The 20,935-nt window shown below is 27.0% G+C and overlaps 1 protein-coding gene across 1 annotated transcript in view; it reads left to right on the top strand.

The window, feature by feature from the left end:
* Positions 1–20,935, top strand: part of LOC112691944 (potassium voltage-gated channel protein Shaw-like) — a 146,633-nt gene that overhangs the window by 56,766 nt on the left and 68,932 nt on the right. Inside the window, 1 exon segment of the mRNA XM_025566423.1 lies at positions 15,355–15,528. The gene's annotated coding sequence lies outside the window, so the exon portion shown is untranslated.

Raw genomic sequence — 20,935 nt, 5'->3', positions numbered from 1 at the left:
GTTTATATGTCTATTATTATGAGTTGTTAAAATCACAACCTATACGATTATATTCGTTTAGTGTACTAATTTAGGCACTATGTTATATTTAGGACTTATAACTCAGAGCTGGAATTCTATTAGCTGGTAGTGACTATGTTAAATAATCTAATTTATTTTTATATTTTATTATAATATAATCACTTTTCGGCCAAGTCCTAAAATTTCTCCATTTAACTAAGTGACTCGATAAATATGAGTTTATTTTATTTATCTCATTTTTTATGTTTAATTAATACCAATTTGGTATTTTCTTCAAGTTTCTAAAAAAATCCTATACATATTTGATTCAATTTTGAAATCTAATCCAACTTAGATATAATTTTAAATTCAACTGTTGAACAAAAATTTTTATTATAAATATTGTACTTTAAAAATAATAAAATTTAATTTTCTCCTAAAACTCTTTGTTAGCTTTGTAGTGAATTGTAATAGTAATTATCATTAAATACATAAATTTTATTTAGCTCTATTTAGAAGTAAATTATAGTTCATTGTTTGAGTTGGGTATTTCTATATACCTTTTCTAGACGTACGTTATTTTATAAAATGTTATTAAATATGCTTTGTTGTGCAATGTGTATTAGATTTAATCGGAGGAATATCAAAGGGACTCAAAGTTATTCAGAAAACATTAGTTTTTTTCAATTACCTCTTTAGAATAGAACCGAACTAAATTTTTTAAACGATTGTATATAATTAAATAGATAATGATAGATAACAATGGTAGTATTTAATTCATCCCAAATACTTTTGTGTAAAAATAAACATAAATAACCCTAACCAGTAATTTCCGTTATTATCAATCCATCAAAAATTCTCTAAAAAAAAAGCTTATACCTATAGTTCACTATATCATTCTACGATATAGTTGATATATGGATACTCTAAAAAGCATACAATAAAAAACAAGTTTTTTTTTAAAATAGTTATTCTATATTTATTTTTTATTATAATGAGAACTATAAAAAAGGTTTGGTTATTTTTAAGGTTGGCGAAATTTATGAAAAATTAGCATAATAACAAGAAATTGTTTTTTGTCTTTCATTTGATAATTAATATAGCTCGGCTATTATATGTATTTAAGTAACAAGAAAATACTACGATACGTATAGTAAAGATAAAAAACGAATGAGAGTAATAAAATAAACAGATAATAAATAATAATAATAAATATAAATAAATAATAATAATGATACAGTAATTTAGGGAACTAAATAGATCTAAATATAAATAGGCAGATATGTGTATTTTAAATATTAGTGAGAGTGTTTATACTATAATAATGGATAAGGTTATAAATGTTATAATGAATAAAAAATAGTACTGAAACAACTTTGGAGAAACAGTAACTTTAGTGATTAGTGTATTAAGAATGGAGAGGAGTGCAATTAATAGACTGATTAAATATTTGAGTTTAGTGATGAAATTAGATAGTATAAAAGAAGTACGATCCGTGGAAAAAATTCTGATCACGAGGGACTTCCGCATAAGATTTCATAATCGATTGAGGGTGTAACTCTGAAACATTGGCTGGATGTGCTTTTGAAGGTTTTTTTAGTTTTTTTGAAAACTGTACAGCCCCTGTAGTTGGCAGTGTGGTCCTCGGCAAGGCCAACTGGGGGGGTCCAGGGGTCCGGACCTTCCCCCCGAAATTTTCAAAAGTAGAAACATTTTAGTGGTGAATGTAGTTTATTAACTATAAATTGTATTAAATAATAATGTTAGACTCCCCCCGAAATTTTTTTCCAGTTACGGCCTTGGTCCTCGGAACCCAGTATATATTTTTCTGGACTGTTCCGGTCCTTGGTGTACTTGTTGGTATGACCATTATATTGGCACCTAAAACATTGTAGAATGCTCAGGCTTTTTTTCTAATGTTTTTCAATAAATAATTACAATAATTAAACAACAACATAATATTGTCAATATCCTCATTTTTATCATTCAAATAGATCTCCGCAACAAATAATGGGAGGGGACGTTTATTTTTATCTTAAGCGTTGTAAACATGTACTTTATGTAGATCGGTAGAGCCAGAGGTTCAAAATCCTGAACGGTTCAGGTGACTAGTGAGATATTCTTTAGAGCAGATTGAAGGTATGGATTTATCATTATTTTCACAGGTATCATTATTGGTGAGAACAGATAACTTTTTTGGTAAAACGAAAAATTATAATTTTTTTTATCATCCTGCTTAGGTGATGAATTTAACAGTTGAAGTTTTGAGATGCTGTGAGTACTTGGTGAATTAGTACCAATGTCCTGCGATTTTTTTTTTTTTTTGACGACATTGTTAGTTGGAAACAATCGATATTGTAGTCTGAAATAGACAATGCGCGCACTACTGTGATAATGTAGTGAGATAATATGATGTATTCATGTTAAAAGTTACGGCCGAACTGATAATATCAAGATAGAAGGTTGTAGGTATTCATTTAAAGTAACGAAAAAAAAAAATCAGTAATTATGTGACAATTTTATTATAGTTTATAGCATAGTTCGTGAAATAAAATATATTGCACGTTTAAATTATTTGATTCACATAATGACACAAAATTAAATTATCTTTTTAACGTTTTAAATTAATTATGTGTTAAAAATAGTAACCTTAATTTAAATTGAATGTTAATATATATGAGATTTTGATTTTATTATTTATATTTATAGGCTTGTGTGTACTTTTATCAGATTTTTAATATTTGAGTGCGTTATCATAAAAATAATATGTTTTATTAAATAAATAAGTAGACGAAAAGAAGAAGTGTTATATTTGGTGCTAGGAACTTATATCACTCGTTTTACTCTATTCCAATCTTCCTCCGTCCCTTCATTATTGGTCGAAATTTCGGTCATCGAAATGTAATCCGTCATCGGTTTTCCATAACGAGTTAATCGAGCGCGCTGGTTACAGTGATGGGTTCAGCATATCTGTTGTATACCACGTGTCCGGACCACTATATTTCTCCTGGTGAGAGTATTGGAAAAAGGAAAGGGTTATAGTGCAAGAGAAGTTATGTGCAGGGTTGGATAGGTAGAGATGGGCCATTAATTACCCCGAGGATTTTAATCCGGAACGACCTCCTTAAGTACAGTAGCCGCTTTTGCTACTGTTGCTGCTAATACCGTTCGCACCATTCGAATAGTCTGTAATTTGTCCCCAAGGAGCATCATCATTCTATGCCCCCTTCGATCACCCACTACCTCCTCCCAATCATCGTTCCACCATCCAGCGCGCCAACACACCGAAGGCCATCGTTTTTGGCAGCACAAGTGTGTAATTCATATAATTATGCATATGTTATATGGTGGACTGGGATAGTTAGTATATGTATGACACGTGATTTAAAAACTATAGATAATAAGTGTGAGTGCATGATCTAGAGGCTAAGAAAAAATGACGATTTGAGATGCATGGGAATTCGTAAAATAATAAAACAATATTATGTGCGGTTTAACAACATTAAAAATATTCCAATATACGAGGAAAAAAGCGAAGAATATCAGAAAGACTGAGAAGGTAGCGTATTTGTGTAAAGATAAGTGTTTGATATATATTTGAAATGATTACAACCAGCGACCGAAAGAAATTACGAATATGATGACGTTAGCAATAAGCTTTAGTTATAAAATAAATTTCTTCGTTGTTTTGTCTGCACTAATTATCGTGACTCTGAATTGCGCTTATTCGTAAAAATTATCAATATTTTGAGAATAATACAACAAAATAATTTAAAATTTGTAATTGAAGGTTTATTTAATTTTAATTTAATAAATAATAAGTCATTAATTATAATAAGTAAATATGGAGTAATTATACATTCGAAATCATCCAATAGTTAAAAAAAAAAACTGTAATTTACTAATAGTACTTTTATTACAAATTATAGGGTAATTATATTATCTTGTCTATCAAAACAATCAATTTATTACAAATACCGTACTATGTATTTTATCATTAAAATGTTAATTAAGGTAATATGAAACGTTTTCTATATTATATAATAGTTTTAGTGCATTATTAAGTTTTTATATAGGTAGGTATTTTTTTTTTTTTTTTTTTTTTTTTTTTATTGATCTAATAAAATGCCCGACAACTATGGTCATTAGCTACAAATATGAAATATACAATAGTTATTTACAATTTTTAGGTATTCTTATATATACATTGAGAGTTAACATTGAAATTACAGAATAGGTGAGGTTACATAGTCTAAAGTCAGGTTATATGTTATTATATTAAATTGTAAAGGCCTGTCAATTTCAGAAATTTTGTCATCTTGAAGTTTTCTTCGTTGTTGGGTCCCAGTGCGGTGTCAAGTGATGAGTCTAGTCCGATGATTTGACGATCGCGTTGGAATTTTAGGCATTCAGTTATGATGTGTTTTACTGTTAGTTGGACACCGAAGACTTCACACGAGGGTGGTTCTTCCTTTGCCATTAGGTACCCGTGCGTAAGTCGCGTGTGTCCAATTCTCAATCGGTTTAGAACCGATTCTTCTTTTCTTTTTAAAGAATTGTTAATCCACCTGTTGGTACATCTTTTTATAGTGTTGAGTTTGGTATTTTGCTGTTTCCAAATATTGAGCCATTTGGTATTGGTTATGTGACTTATGTGCCTTTTGAGGTAGTTGTAAGAAGGACCTGCTATATTTGCTATTTTGGGATTTGTGGCAGCGATCTTGGCCTGTTTATCGGCTAGTTCGTTTCCTTCTATTCCGGAGTGCCCGGGGACCCACATAGGTAGGTATTTATTTTTCAAATTATTTACATTTAAAATAATCACAAGCTTTAAATCACACATTTCAATTTAAACCACTTAATTTTAAATTGCTCTTAAAAGATTATTTTATTATAGTATAATGTTTATATTTTTATTTATATTTATAAAAATCAAGTATAATTTTAAATTTTAACATTTTAATTTTTTTTTTTTTTTTTCGTAGTCAGTTTGTATATACGAGTATACGTAATAACAGTATCAAAAATATCTATTTGAATAATCGATCTTAAATAAAAAAAAGAAATAACATTAAATTGAATGTGTTGACTATTAATATAATATAAATAATACCTCAAATACCTTTATTTTTTTATAATATTAAAAAATATATTTAAAGTATGAATGTAATAATAATAAATTTATCAGTTTATATTTGTATTAACAAGCATTATTCTATGTATATCAGTTATAGAATTGCATTACTTATGTTTAATATTAATCTTTCATTAATAATTTCTTCTTACACAAAAATATATGAGCATTAATACTATTAGTATACGTGTGATTTACACAACTACTATGTTCAATATAATTTATGTAAATTTCTCCTACTTATTTAAAGTAACTTTTTTTTTGGTCATTTTTCAAAAAGAGTTACCCTTTGATAAATATAATTTAAATCCAAAACATTATTTTGATAGCATTTTGAATGCATTCTTACTCGGATCTCTAAGTTAATATATTCCATTATATCCATTAGATTTATTTTTGTAAAAACATTAGAGATTTTTAAAGTGAAATATACTTAAGTAAAATTAATTATTTTTTTCTTCTGAAAGAATTCAAACTAAAAAACGCTAATAAATTATAAATATCTGAAATAAATCATGAAATTATCATAATACGAATAATATTTGTTCTTCTAACTATCTCTTAAAAATAATTATAATATAATACTTCTTACATTTTGAATTGAAATGAAATATTACTTATTTAATTGGAACGATCATGAAACGATTAAGTCAAGATCTCACTTTTTAAAATCGACTAAATAAATGAAATTAGGCCAACATTTAAGTGATTATTTTATTTGGGAAAATTTATACTTACATTTATAATAAATTTATAAAATCATTTATTTCTATAGATAAAAAATGTTTGAATACCTAAAATGGTATATTATGAACAATCGTGATTGTAAATAAATTCAATTAATTTTTCTAAAATTATTTATATGGCTTACGAAATGTTTACATTGTGTGACAATATTATTGATATGCTATAACAATATAAAAATCAATAGATTTTTTGTAAGATATTTCTGTTTAACCTTTCCTGATTGCTTTCTGAAAACAGAGTTATTAGCTCTACAAATCTTCTTTAATTTTTCACAATTAGCATTAGCGCGAATTAAATCAGCTGGTCGTTTATGAAGTCAAAGGAGTATTTTATTAAAAATGTATCGAGTCGAATTGTTTTATTTTGTTCTTTGTCGAACAATGAAACAATATTCACGAAATTGTATTTTATAGTACCCAAGCTTATTAAACAAAAATATAACTTTGTTGAAACTGCATTGTATCAAAATGGTATTTTTGTTAAACTATAATACATTTCCACAATATTTTGTTGTAATGTACCATTATATTTATTTATTATTTAGAAATATATAACATACAACGAATATTGCTACATCCGATCAACTTTTCTTAAAAGCTATAAATTCAATAGAGAATCATTATTATTAGTTAAGACTTTAACGGAAAATATGTTCAGAATATTTTAATATAGTACAATTTTTTAAATAAAACACAATTAACAGAAATTATTGAATTTATTTTTTAGTATATATTTATATTGTACATATTTTTGTAATAAATTTCAATTCGTTTTAATAATTTAAATAACATTAGGTATACCTAAATTTAAATTAATTTAAAAATTAATTAGTTTAATATGCTACTTGTATATAATAATTATTATAATTTTTATTTGTATTATTCGTGTAAATAGTTTAATATTAAATGTCAACATTAATCTAAATACACGAATTGATTTTTTATTTTCATAAATAAAGTTTAATTAAAATAAAAAAAAAGTTTTTAAAGTATAATTGTTATTTAACCTTTATAAAACTCCGGATAAATTCTGCAAAGAAAAAAGTGTATACTATTGATTCATTTGCTGCCATTATAAAAAATATTTATGACGGTTTTTTTTATTTTTTATTATTTAAACCTTTTCAAGGAACATTTGAATAACAATACAAATAAATTATTAATAATATTGTTTTATAAATTTCATATTTTTTTTATATTTTGTCTGAACTACAAAATTTGATGAAAATTGTAATATTTAATGTTGTACTCAAAATATTTGGACTAATAACACTAACTAACACTAAAGTTGTTTGTAAAAATAGTTCTCATGGCTATACTTTTCAAAAACAACTAATATTCATGAACACGCGCCATAGGTATCTAGTTAGTTTTGTATGTTCTATAATTTTTTTAAGAAGTTTTATATTTTAGACATTAATAAAATACATAGATTTTTGTGTAATTTAGTATATTATAATAATACGCTATATTTAGTACGTACTGTAATCTACAACAAAACTATAGGTATACCTATAAGTTATTGGCTTAAAATAATAGCCTATCGCTTACAAGGCAAAGAGAAACGCTTTGCTTATTTTATAAGTCATGATCACTAAACGTTACAAATTTACAAGCCCTACATTAACTTCTAACAACTACACAAAAGTTTGCATTTGTATTACTAATTTGACAACGTAAAACGCGTTACTTGTAAATATAATAATACATCTTGCAACTCGACATTAAATTAATAATTAATAAAAAGCTTTACATTTAAAAATAAAATTACGCTCGAATGTTTTAATTTAAATAACGAAAAGTAATTAATGTGTCGGCAGATGAACATAACGTACAATTATTTTCGCTTTTCGAACACTTTACCCCATTTTTTAGGAATTTAATGTGATTCTTGTGCTAATGAAATTTTTACATTGTGCGACAATATTATTGATATACTATAACAATATAAAATCAATAGATTATTTTTTGTAAGATATTTCTGTTTTGCCTTTTCTGATTGCTTTCTGAAAACAGAGTTATTAGTTCCACAAATCCTGTTAAATTGTAAATATGTGGAATATGTATGTCTAAGAACGATACAATCAAGATTTTTATTTTGTGTACTCATATTATATTGACCCTAGTTTACTGAATTTGACTGAGTCAGACCGATCAGATACTAATGATTTCATTGGGAAACAAATTTATTAGACAGAAAAATTTCGAACTGTGTAAAGGTGATATTTTTTTTATTTTTTGATCAACGTGATAAAAAATTGTATAGTATTAATTGTTTTCTTAATTAAATATGTTAACAACATAAATTTATTTGTAGTTAGTTGGTTATTATAGCGATGGCATTTGAAAATAAAATATAGTTATTATTATATATTATTTTCCAAAGACTATCGCTGTAATAAAAAGTTACATGTGCTATTGACATCATTTTACTTAATAGTAGTACATCGTAAAATTCTTAAATCTGAAATCGTTGAAATGTGTGTACCACCTAAATTATTATAAGTATATAGATTAACTATAGGCAAAAACATCTTTCCAGAGGAACATTGGACAAATTAGGAGTCTGAGTTGGTTTCCGTACAACGTTTTATTTGGAAATAGGTCACATCATTTCCTGCATGGACCTCAGTGTATCCGGGTTATGTGTCAGGTGTTGGTTATAGATACAAAGGTGGGTTTTCGGAAATAATGTTATAAATCATGATGTATTTCATTGCCTTGATATATATTTTTATGCATTATTTTTTAAGTTTTGAAGATACAATGTAGTTAATTTAACTATATATAAACGTATTTTAACATATAGTACGTATCGTACACGTTGAACTGAATAAAATTAATAGTCATCAAATTCGTGATTTATATCATTAGTTAAAAATGCGTAGAAATATCAACTTCATGCATTCAAATAGTAAGTCAGACCCTATCTTGAGAAATTTTTGATAAAAAAATCAATATTAAAAATAAAATAAAACAGAACCCATTAAAAAATGAATTAATGAATACTTGTATGAAAAATATAATACTTATATTTGTTAAAACGTGAAGGTAGTTATAACTTTAGTTTACTAATATGAATTCTAGTCATAATTTTTAATGAATATAAAATGTAATCAGTATAATTGAAATATAAATATAGATACAGAATACAGATTTCGAAAATAAACAAAATCTTATTAAAATCAGAATATTATTTTTAAAATACCTACTATAAAACAGTTACGAGGGTATATTTTAAAAGGGATTTTGAGAGTTAACTATTTTAAATAACGGTGGTAATAAAATCCTAATTTGTTCCTCCACTTTAAATAAGTTTATATACTTGTACTCTTGTGACACACTCTGTATAAATAGTGTTGAGCCCAGATAAATGCTTTTTATAGAGATAAATATAGTATACGAAAAATCTATTTAGATAAATATAAAGATAATTTCAAGTAAAATTATCTTTATAAAAAAAAATTATAATTTATCTAAATAAAAAACAAATTAATTTTTAAAAAACCAATGATTTTTATTAAATTGTCAAAAAAAAAAAAACAAAAAATTATCAGACCTGTCATGAATAAAATATTTTATATTTATTTGAAGCATTTAAAATGTGTCTCGATTTTAAAGCTTTTTATTTTTTTAAAATAAAATAATGTAGGTAAATATTTAATAATAGGTATATATTTATTTTTATATTTTATTTTATCGTTGACGTTTTTCGTGTTAAACGTACTAGAAAAACACTTTTTAATCTTATGATTGGTTTTTAACAAATTAAATTTCAACGAATGCTTTCTCAAATTTTCTCTATCCTTCGCCATATCTTTGAACTCTCTATAGGAAGTAACTTCACCATCTTTTATTATTTGGCTGATATATTTTGTTCTAGGTCTTCCTCTTGGTAGTGTTCCTTCTATCATTACTTCAATTATTAGACTATGCAATTCATCTCCAAGTCTCTCAGTGTGTGTCCAATCATCTACAATATTTTTTCTTTTTAAGGCGTCTATCTATGATCGCTTTTTACCTATTGTCATTAAGGCGTCCTCATTTGTTCTTTTTACAGTCCATTTTATTATTACATCTTACTCCACCATCAAATTTTCAAAGCTTCAAGCATGTCTTATCTTTTTTATTTATAATCAATGGTTCTCTCCCATATAATACTACATTTCAGACGTATGATTGTGTAAGCTTTTTCTAGTTGATATGTTTATATTTTTTGTAGTAAGTAGTTTCTTTCTTTTAGTTAAAGGAATATTTTTTTTTGCTTGACCTATTCTATTTTTTATTTTCTTTGTTGAATTTTCAACATCTGTTTTAATACTGCCAAATTACTTTAAATTATCTATTTGTTTATTTAATATTAGATCAAACATTAAATTACTTTGTCATGAGGGGTGGAATTAGGTGGTGAAAGACGGGAATTCATTCTCGGGCGTAAAATTGTAGAGTGTGTAATTTTTGTAATTATTAACAACTAATTTGGTATTTTTAAGTTTATTAATTATTAGAATTAAATTCTCGAGAAGAGTATTTGATTATTGATCTATTATCGGGCATAATTTTAACATTTTCCCCGGGCGTAAAAATTCCTAGTTCCACCTCTATTTGTTATATCGTATTTTGTCATTTATTGCTATGTTTTTTTTTTTTTTTTTTAGTATACTAAAGTTTTAGTTTCAGTTGCATTTATTTTAAAACTGTAATCTTTGAACGTGTGATTCATTATAATGATTTCCGTTTGTAAGTCCTCATCCAAATGAGTAGTGGAAAAAACTAGGGAATGATTATATCAATAGGTTTGGCCGTTTAGCACATTACAATATTTTACAATTTATTTATAAAAAATAAACAAAAATAAAACTGTTCCACGTGGATCAAAGGTTTTATTTTCGATAAAATGTTTATAGTTTTCATGAAGAAACAGTTGTTGACAATGACAGTTATTGTTAATTGTTATCCATTGCCCAAAACTCTATAACTGTCGTTATTATATATAGTTTTTCTTGGTAAATCCCATAGATTTGTAATATATACCTGCGCTAAATAATAGCTTTATTTGGTCAATACTCATTTGATTATAAATATTCGTTGAAATCAAGAAAAACCTATAGGAACTTTTTAAATCATATTAATTTTAACTTCACATTTATATTATTGAATATATTTGTCGCAGATACGATGCGTGGTAAAATCCTCAAGTCCCCGAAGTACTCAAAATATTAATTAAATATTATATATAAAAAAGAATCTAGGTAAATACACAATAGATGACATCATTATTTATTTGAAATAGGAAATCAGATAATGTTTATACTTCTATCTAGATAACAAAATAAATAATAAACATTTTTATCTTGATAATTATCTAGATAAATAACTATTTCCTTAATTCTGGTTACAAATTAAATCTAACTATTGTTTGTGATTACAATGAATTAATGTGATTATTGTTATTAACGCCTGACATCTGTTCATAACCACAATGTATTGAGTTTTGATATTAATTTATTATTATTGATATAATAGTATGATACTTATGACATTCGTTTTCATATAAACTATTATTTAATGGCAACCGATTTACCAAAAAAATTATAGTGGTTTAATACATCTTTATATTTAGCTATAAAACTTAATTTTCACAGTATAATTTCCTATAATTTCCCTCAACTATTTATCAAAGTATAATCATACAATATTTAATGGCTGTTTAATATTTTATTGTAAATTGTTTATTCAGTAGTACATTTGAAAAAATAAATTTTTTATTTCTTCGACGATAATATTTATTTGTAAAGTCACGTTAAACAATATTTAATTTTTATAAAATTAATAAATTCATTTTTTTTCGTATAGTTATATTAAGATTGTCGAGAAGTCGGAGTTGTATTTTAATTTGGTTATATTTAAGTTGGTTTCAGAAGGTCATGACACCACTTCTTTTTAGGCTACATCTAGGATTTTCTGGGATTGTTAGAGTTGTAAGATTTTTGATAAGAGGATTCTGATACGATAGAAGTTGCTTGTGAAGGAGCGAGTAAAATAATTATGGTTCTTAATTGATAGTTTTCATAGAAAAATCGATATGTAAGGTTAGGTTTAAGATGTTTGCTTTGAATTGGATAATCTCCGAAGAGCTAAATTTTGGAACACTTGGATTATAATTATATTGGATTTTTTCGCAGAGCCTCAAAGCTGTATATCATAAGTCCATATAGGTTTCAGGAGTATATTGTAAATTAGGAGTTGGACAGTTAAATTGGTATTATTATTTTTGGATATAAGAGGACTGAATTTACGCACACGGGCTTTGAGAGACAGTCTTTTGAATCGTATATGTATATCGATTTTTTATGTTAATCGTTTATCGAGATTTAGCCCTAGATATTTAACTTTATCATATATAGGAATTGGAATTTTGCTTAGTTTAACGGATAGACATACACCTATATTGAGATTAAATGTAGTGTGAATGGATTTGCTTTGGTTTATTTTTGTCGTACCAATCAGACATTAGGTTAAGGTGTAATTCTAAATTCAATGAGGAGGTTAATGGAATGTCACTTATTGACAAAATTACTTTATCGTCTGCCTAATCGGCTACCGTGATTTGATGCATAGTGGACTGATCGGCGACATAGATATTGAACAGTTTTGGGGATAGAATGCTCCCTTGCGGAACACTCATATTGATTTTGACTATTTCTGAATATAATGAGCTATACGATACTTGGAAATGACGGTCAGTTAAGTAAAACTTAATTGAGAGGAAAAATGGGTGAGTAAACAACTTTTTTTTTAAGTATGAACAATAACCTAATCATGCCAAATTCTGTCAAACGCTTGAGATACATCAAGAAAGACAAGTGAAGTAGAGTTTTTTTTTCTAGAGATAACGAGATGGCATCGACAATTCTATGGTGAATGGTACTATGCGAGGACCGAAATCCGAATTGGGTTTTCGGTTAAATATGATGTATGAAATTATTTGTTTGAGAGTAAGTCTTTTAAGTATTTTAGATAGGAAAGGCAAGAGACTTATTGGTTTGTATAAAGAAGTGGTATCCAAAAGTTTGTCAGGTTTTGCAAATAATACTATTTTTTAGAATTTCCAAAGTATTGGGAAATAAGAGAGCTTCGAAATTGTATTAAATTTATATGTTAAAAGTACTATAGCTTTTTAAGGGAGGCATCTTGCTACTTCATCGGTAATGAGGTCGTTGCAGCAATAGCGCAACAGTTATAGCGTATACTCCGTTTCAAAAGAGACCATACCGTTTTTGTGCATTCCCGAAGCCAATTTCTCCTACTTTCGCCAAAATGAGGCGTCGATCACGCACAATGATCACCAATAAAAATTGTCCGATAAGTATACAGCGGTTTCAATTTAGTTCCTTATAATAAATTGAATAATTATTGTGATATCAGACCAGTTCGAACGATTGTCTACCTAGTAGGAATCTTTGTATAGTATTTGTACGTATTTTACTATTTTTTATTAGCGCAAGATTCAACAAGTATAATATTATAGTCGTGCTATTTAGCACCGGATGTATATTTGTTACAATCAGCTGACGGCAGAAGTCCACTGGTCGCGACCGCCGATGCTTGATGGAGGGTACACGCCGCCGAACGAAAACCGGTCGTGAAAGCGTAATTTTCTCTTTTGAAACGCGGTATAGACGGTAGAAATCAAGGGCGTATTTGAGTTGAGGCCATGGTGGGGGGAGCGAAACTAATTTTTCTTTAATATAAACTTAAAAATAATTTACAATTCATTACAGGAGCGTACCCATGGGGGGAGGTTCAAATCCGAACCTACATTGAAATTTCTACATACTCAACGGTTTAATAGTAAATAGTATATAATAGTGATGGGTCGAACCCTAATTTTTTAAATTGAACCGAACTTGAATCGAACTTAAAATTATTTTTTCGAACTCCTAACCTAACTGAACCGATCCTTCATATTTTTAACCGAACTGAACCGAATCAAATCTATTATGATTTTAAATCGAACTCGAACTCAATACTTTTTATGATGTACATTGTACCTAACTACAAATTAAATCAACCATAATTATTAATTATTATTGTATTTTAAGTTTTCGTATTACCTATTCTATATTTTAACTTTTAAGTCTAAGTAAATGTATTATTTACAATCCATTTAAATTTTAGATTATTTCTTATTATTATTATTATTTTTCAAAACTAATATTGTGCTCTCTCGTGTTGTCTTGTAGCTTGTAAAATATTCATTGAGTATTGCGTAATGAGTGTAATATGACAATACAATCAATACATTTTAATAATATATAAAAAAAATAGTAATAATAACTATAATTCACAAATATAAATTGATTAGTAGAATTTATAATGTAAGACGTAAGTTGTAAACATGTTTTTATTAACAGCACAGTCGTGACATCGGAATATTACCATGGATTTACCCAAAATAGATTTTAACCTTTGCAATAAATATGATGAAAACAAAATAGCTAATTTATGAATGTAAATACACTGCCTCTATTGGCGATAAACAACTTATTAATCTATTGGTAGTTTATTACTAATATCTAATAGTTATTGAATTTATTATCATATTATAATGATAGACTAGTAATTTATACTCTTAATTATTTACACATTACATTTTTTAAATAAATAATATTCAAAAAAGATACGAACCATGGGGGTGAATGTCCCCTTTGCCACCCCTCAAATACGCCCTTGGTAGAAATTTGATTCAAACCTACCTACCTAATAATTGTATTTACATTTAGAAAAAAAGAAACGCACTTAGGCGCTCTTCTAGTTTTATGATTTGTATAAAAAAATAAGGTAGACGATTGCTAATTTTTACATATACCTACTTATGTAACAAGAGTAGCTACGACCCAGTGGGACACGAAAAGTAGATGAGATCATGACAAATAAGCGGAGCTTAATGAATACTAGTGCGACGAGTAAATAGCAATTTGTGACTTGTATTCCCAATTAAAAATGACTTTTCAAAAATGAAATATTTATTTATTTTGTTTTGATGAAGAATATATTGAAATTCAGATTCTTTAAAAAATGTAATTTTCTACCTAAATATAGGTCTCCTGAAATATCTATGTCATTATAACGTGAACGTGAAAATAAGATGTAAATAAATGTTTTTAGAACTTAAAAATATAACTTTTGTAATCTATTCTAGTTTTAATATAAATCTATATAATATTATTATAAATCAAGATAAAATATTAACAAAACAATAACAATAGTAACTTTGAAGATTATATATATTCGTTATATTTTGATGAACTTACAACTATGCAATGTAGAGAAATAACGTTTTGTTTATCAAATATATGTACTTAGTTTTATTTTAATGAAATGTAATTATAAGCTATCAAACACTTTTTTAGCTTTTATTTTTTTATGCATGTCTTATTTATAAAAATTTATTTCATTATTTTATTTTAGATATGTCAATATTCACGCAAATTCTATCTGTGTTAATTCGTTCATCGCTATGTATTCTAAGTCAAAAACTGGCGCAGTGATAGCAGGCATAGTATCGTACCAGAAGGAGCATATTGTTCTGTTTTGGTGGCGAATTAAAGAAGTAGACATTTTACTACTGCCGAAGCAAATATCGTGAGTAGTAATAGTTACTTTTTTTCTTGCTCTATCAATACTTTATAGTTGTAATAGTATATAATATCTTCATGTGAATCACCAATGACGTTTTCCGCATCGTACAACCATTACCTAACAGCACCGTGTTCGTATAACCAATATATTATTGAACAGTATTTAGGTTCTACCGGTGGTGATGTGGCAGTGGGCCCTTGCGGTCAATATATATATAATCGAACCATAATATAATTTGGTTTTAGTCTATTTTCCGGTGTGATGAAAAACCGTCGACTAAACGTAGTATCGAATTGACGGTTTAATTTTCGTCCGTCCCCTGGGTATTTGTATTGAATTTAAAGGGTTTTCCTTCCATACCCTTCTCACAGTTTATATTTATAATGTTAATCCGTCTATTTTGATATAATTTTTGAATATTAGGCAGTATGGCAGTATTATTGGATCAATCCTAAAACACTTTAAATTGTAATTCAATAGTAGATTTTGAACAGTCAAGATTATTTTTGTTCGTCTATTATTTATCTTATTTACGATCCTATGCAAGGTAGACAACAATTTCTTGTTTTATTTTATTATTTACAAATAACACTAAAAACGACTTAAAAAAGTATAAGTGCTTAATTTTCATGGATTATTTTAAAATTAAAACGTTCAAGGTGAGCATATAGAATGTAATATAATTTGAACAGCCAACCAATGATGCTTTTTTTGAATCAATATATCTTAAATTTATAAATTACTGCTCGTGGATAAAAAAAGTTTTGTACATCTACTTCCATTTAAAATTTTAGTTTACTTTAGTAATTTAATATTTTATAGAAAATCTTATGGCAACATTATGTTCAATTTAGAATTTAGTATTTACTATATTTGATATGACTAAATGCGGAGGTCCATAATTATAGTTCGTGCCTGAAAATGCCATATATTATAAATATCTATAGGTATTCATAAGGTATCCCCCATCTAACATGTCAAGTATATAAATGGTTTAAGATACCACTCTCTATTCGCATTGAAAATTGTAGATAAAGATTTTTTGTAGGTTCTTTTAAGTATTCTTTTAGCTGTTCTTCTAGTTCCGACCTTTCTTTATGAGTTTAAAGTAAAAGTCAATATTGTTTTAATGGCCCTACATCATACTACATATGATTACGTGACTACATTTATATTTTTATTTTGTATACGTTTTTAGTACAATCTATATTTCCTTCATATTTTTTATATTTTATTTAATCGTCAAATTGATGATTTCTGGGCATTATATGAGTATGGAAAAGGTTAGATACAGGGTGATTCTGAAGAATTTGAAGACCAGATCAGCTTTTCAGACCATGTAGGATAAGTGTGAATAAGCAATTTTTAGTATTGTTTTTTTAATTTTTTTTTTTATGATACTCAGCTTGGTTTTTACTGGGATCGAGTCTCAGTGGTATAACTGTGATTTTATGATACTCTTTTGAGTTTCATTTATCAAATATTTAGTTGATTTTTTATTTATGGTGTTTGCGATTTTGGTAGAAACTACTTTTTAGTCATTGCGTCCGCTTCGTTTTCTGGGGTTTCTATGTGAAATAAAATCCACATAAAACTGATTTTTTTTTTTTTATGATGTTAAGAGTTGTTATTGGGTGAGCTATACTAGTTTATTTTTCGAGTGATGGTAGTAGAGTGAATTTAGGGTATGAGGGTTATAGTTTATAAGTTGTATGTGTTATCATTGGAAATTGGTTTTATACAATAATAAATTAATTAAAAATAATTACTATTATTAAATGAATTACTTCGTATAAATAGTATACGTATATATATATATATATATATTACAACATTATTCCTTTCTCGATCACATTCGTCGAGCTCATTATATTTAGTCTTTAGGCTTGGTTTGTTATTAAATTTTGAAGTACCTAAGTTCCGGACAATATGCATAGTGGTGAATAAGAGTAAGAAAATTATGCATTTCATTTGCTTCCAACATGACTTTTATAGAGTGCCCTTAGATAATAAAAGTATAGAATCCTCAAGCTGGCAGAGTTAAGGTAGGTTGATTGAGTAGGAAAAAAAGAATTTATAAAAAAAAGTATGATTGGTTGGGCAGAGTTAAAAAGATGGTTAATGGATTACTAAATGGACCTTTTGAATATATATATATATATATATTTATATTATACTTATAAAAGAAGAAATAATAATGAAAATGCGGACGTTTATTGAAGTGAAAACGTTCGTTTATTAATATCAAAAACGAATTCACTATTTATTTTGTTAGAATTTTTCTTTGTGTGAAATTTTTAAATATATTGTTAAACGCTTATACATTTATCAGAAAAAAATATTTATATTTAGTTTTATAGCAGTTACTTAAAATGGTTACTTTAAATATATAATACATAATTATAATCTTCTAATTATGTATTGTATGATGATAATGTATAAAACAGTTAAATATTTACCCTCGAATTATTTAACAGTTTCAAATATTGCTACATAAATAAGATTTTGTATTTTGTTTCCATGATTTTAAGTATTCATTTAGGTAGTTATAATTATATGATTTACAACAAATATTTTTACAATTAAAAATTTAAATAATTTGGTATTGGTATAAATCTAGTTTTATTTCTGTCTTTTTATTGTTACTTATATTAACTATTGCTTCGTAATTTTGATCAAAGTGAAAAACACACAATCAATTTTACAGGAATAGTTTCGAAATAAATTTATATTTATTTTTACTCACGTATTATAATAACAGCTATTCTCTTTATTCTGATTGATTAAATAAAAATAATAGGAATAATACATTTTTTTTAAAAATGTACGTCAGTTTTTCTTTGTTTTATTAATATTTTTCAATTCTTCAAAAGACAGATTTTTAAAATAAGATTGAAATAGAAAGTTAATTTTTAGTTACTTTTAATGTAAACATTAGAAGACTGAATCATACACAACAAGAAAACATTTTATTAGTTTGTATTTATTTATACTTTTAATGTAATAATTAAATGGTTTAACTTAAAAAAAAAAAAAAAAAAAAAATATGAGAACAAAAATATTTTCATAACTTTTATAGTTTTAACTTCTATATATTTCACTAAAATATATATAAGCCAGAAATATTTATAATCGGAATATATACCTCTATTGACATTTATACATATAATATCGTTAATATCGTTTGAAATAAAAAATGAATACAAATATTTATTTATTTTTTATTATAAACTATTGTAAAATATATATAGTAATATATAGTTTAAATGTTCTTTAAACAAAATAGAAACAAACATAAATGTATGAAATGTTAAAATATAAACGTTGTATAAAAATGGTCATAGTTTTTATTGTATAATGATAAATTCGATTAAGCTTATATCGATACCTATAGATATTTTAATATAGAAATCGCTTCATTTTTTAAATAGGATACTTTAATTTTTGATAATTTATTAATAATTTTTATTGAGTTTGTTGTAATATCGATCACATGTAATATTGAGGTTGATTGTTTAGTATCCGTAGAGTTTTCAAATATTCAGTGAAAAATTCATTTAGGTGTAACCGTTGTAAGGCATTTCTAACCAAGTAGAAACTTGCACAGAACTATTCATTAAATCGTTCAATACATTTTATTTGATTTATTAAAAATACCTCGACAACCACGCCCGAATAATGTTTCCTCTTCAAAAACAGGATTCCTTAAATGTGAAAGATAATCATATTGGTTGAAGTAACTACCGATGAATTGCGAACGGTTTGAATAAACATCACCAGACATAATTGTTATAGAATATTAGTTTAAACAGATATTTAACAGCATTGATGTAGAACAATAATAATTTACGAAATCATTTTCACTGTACATTATATAAGAACGATCTCGCATGGCAGTGCAGTATTATTATCCGTAATAGCAGTATATCGTAACATGGTTTGTCAGGAGGTATTTAGATTTCTATCACCGATGACATACATCGAATATAATATAAAGTTAACTTAGTTCTTACATTATTAAACATTTATTTATCCCAAGATAGCAAATACGAGCGTAGCAATCCATGTTGATGAGTGTAATACGAGTAAGAACCAAAAAAAGAAAAAAAGGTAAAACAATTTATACACATTAAATATACAATAAATAATTAATTTAATTAATTTAATAAACATTAAAATATAAATTTTTTAAAAAAATTAACAGTAACACATTTTGTCTGACATGTCATAATATGTCAATACCAGTAATACTATATGTATCTCAAATGAGTTAAATTGTTAAATCATTTATTACCATGTAGGTACGTTTCAAAAATGCTCTCGTATTCTTACGCATATTCTGTTGTTGAACAATAACAATACGACGTGATTCTCGGGACGGCCACTACTGATTTCTTATGATATAAATACATTATGCTGTCAGTTATTTCTCTTAAATACATGGTTCACCTGCTAAAATATTGCCGATATCGCTCCGACCCTGTATCCAACGACCCAGCCGGAACGACGCCCATATGACCACGATATTTGCGTATCGTCGCGACCTGTCAAGCGAACACGTTTTGATTTCAATCTCAGCTCTCGGTTTTAATTACTGTATAGATTTCGGCCCTGAGTTTCGATCACACGTACGTTTCCGTCTCACAGATTTAATTAGGTGCTGTGCAGTGCGCGAACACTGTCCCAGGATATCTGTGACCACCGAAATTATATATATGGGAACTGTCCGGAGATAATAGTATGTATTGCAAACGTATACGTGTATACACGTGTGGGTGCACATATAGATAATGTCAGGCGTGTTGTCAAAAGATCGAAATCAATTGCGCAAATCAACTTGCATCAATTACGTGACGGCTGAGTCTTTTTAATTATGCTTGCCCCACATACGCATAATATTAATGCACGTAATAAGTCGTGTATGTTATTATTATTTTTTTTCAACCTATATTAGGTTAGTTAACAACGTTTTTAAATTTTCTCTCCACTTATCACGATCTTCGGCAAGTCTTTTTTATCCGGCGTAAGTATCAATCCCTGCGTCATTTTTCAGTTAAGATATGTACGAGTTTCTTGGTCTTCCAGGTGGTTTTTACCCTTCAATTGCACCTTCCATTATATTGTGGTGCAATTCTTCATCATGGCATAAAATCTGTCCCATCATGTCCTATCGTCGTCGTTTTATGGTTTTAATTATAGATCTTCTCCAACTTGGATCAGTAAATCTTCATTTGTTACTCTTTCTGTTTAGTTTATTTTTTTCATACATCTCGAATAACACATTTTAAATGCTTCAAGGGATTTTTTTTCCTTTTCATTTATAACCCATGTCTCGTAGCCGTATAAAGCAACCGTGTATTATTCACAAATTATTCCGTACGGCAGAGGTCAAACGCTTGGTGGGAATTTA

This window comes from Sipha flava, unplaced genomic scaffold (genome assembly GCF_003268045.1).
Source record: "Sipha flava isolate LNK unplaced genomic scaffold, YSA_version1 68_pilon_pilon, whole genome shotgun sequence".
In the NCBI taxonomy this organism is placed as follows: Eukaryota; Metazoa; Arthropoda; class Insecta; order Hemiptera; family Aphididae; genus Sipha; species Sipha flava.
The sequence above is the reverse complement of the archived record's forward strand: the minus strand, read 5'-3'. Positions and strand labels throughout refer to the sequence as shown.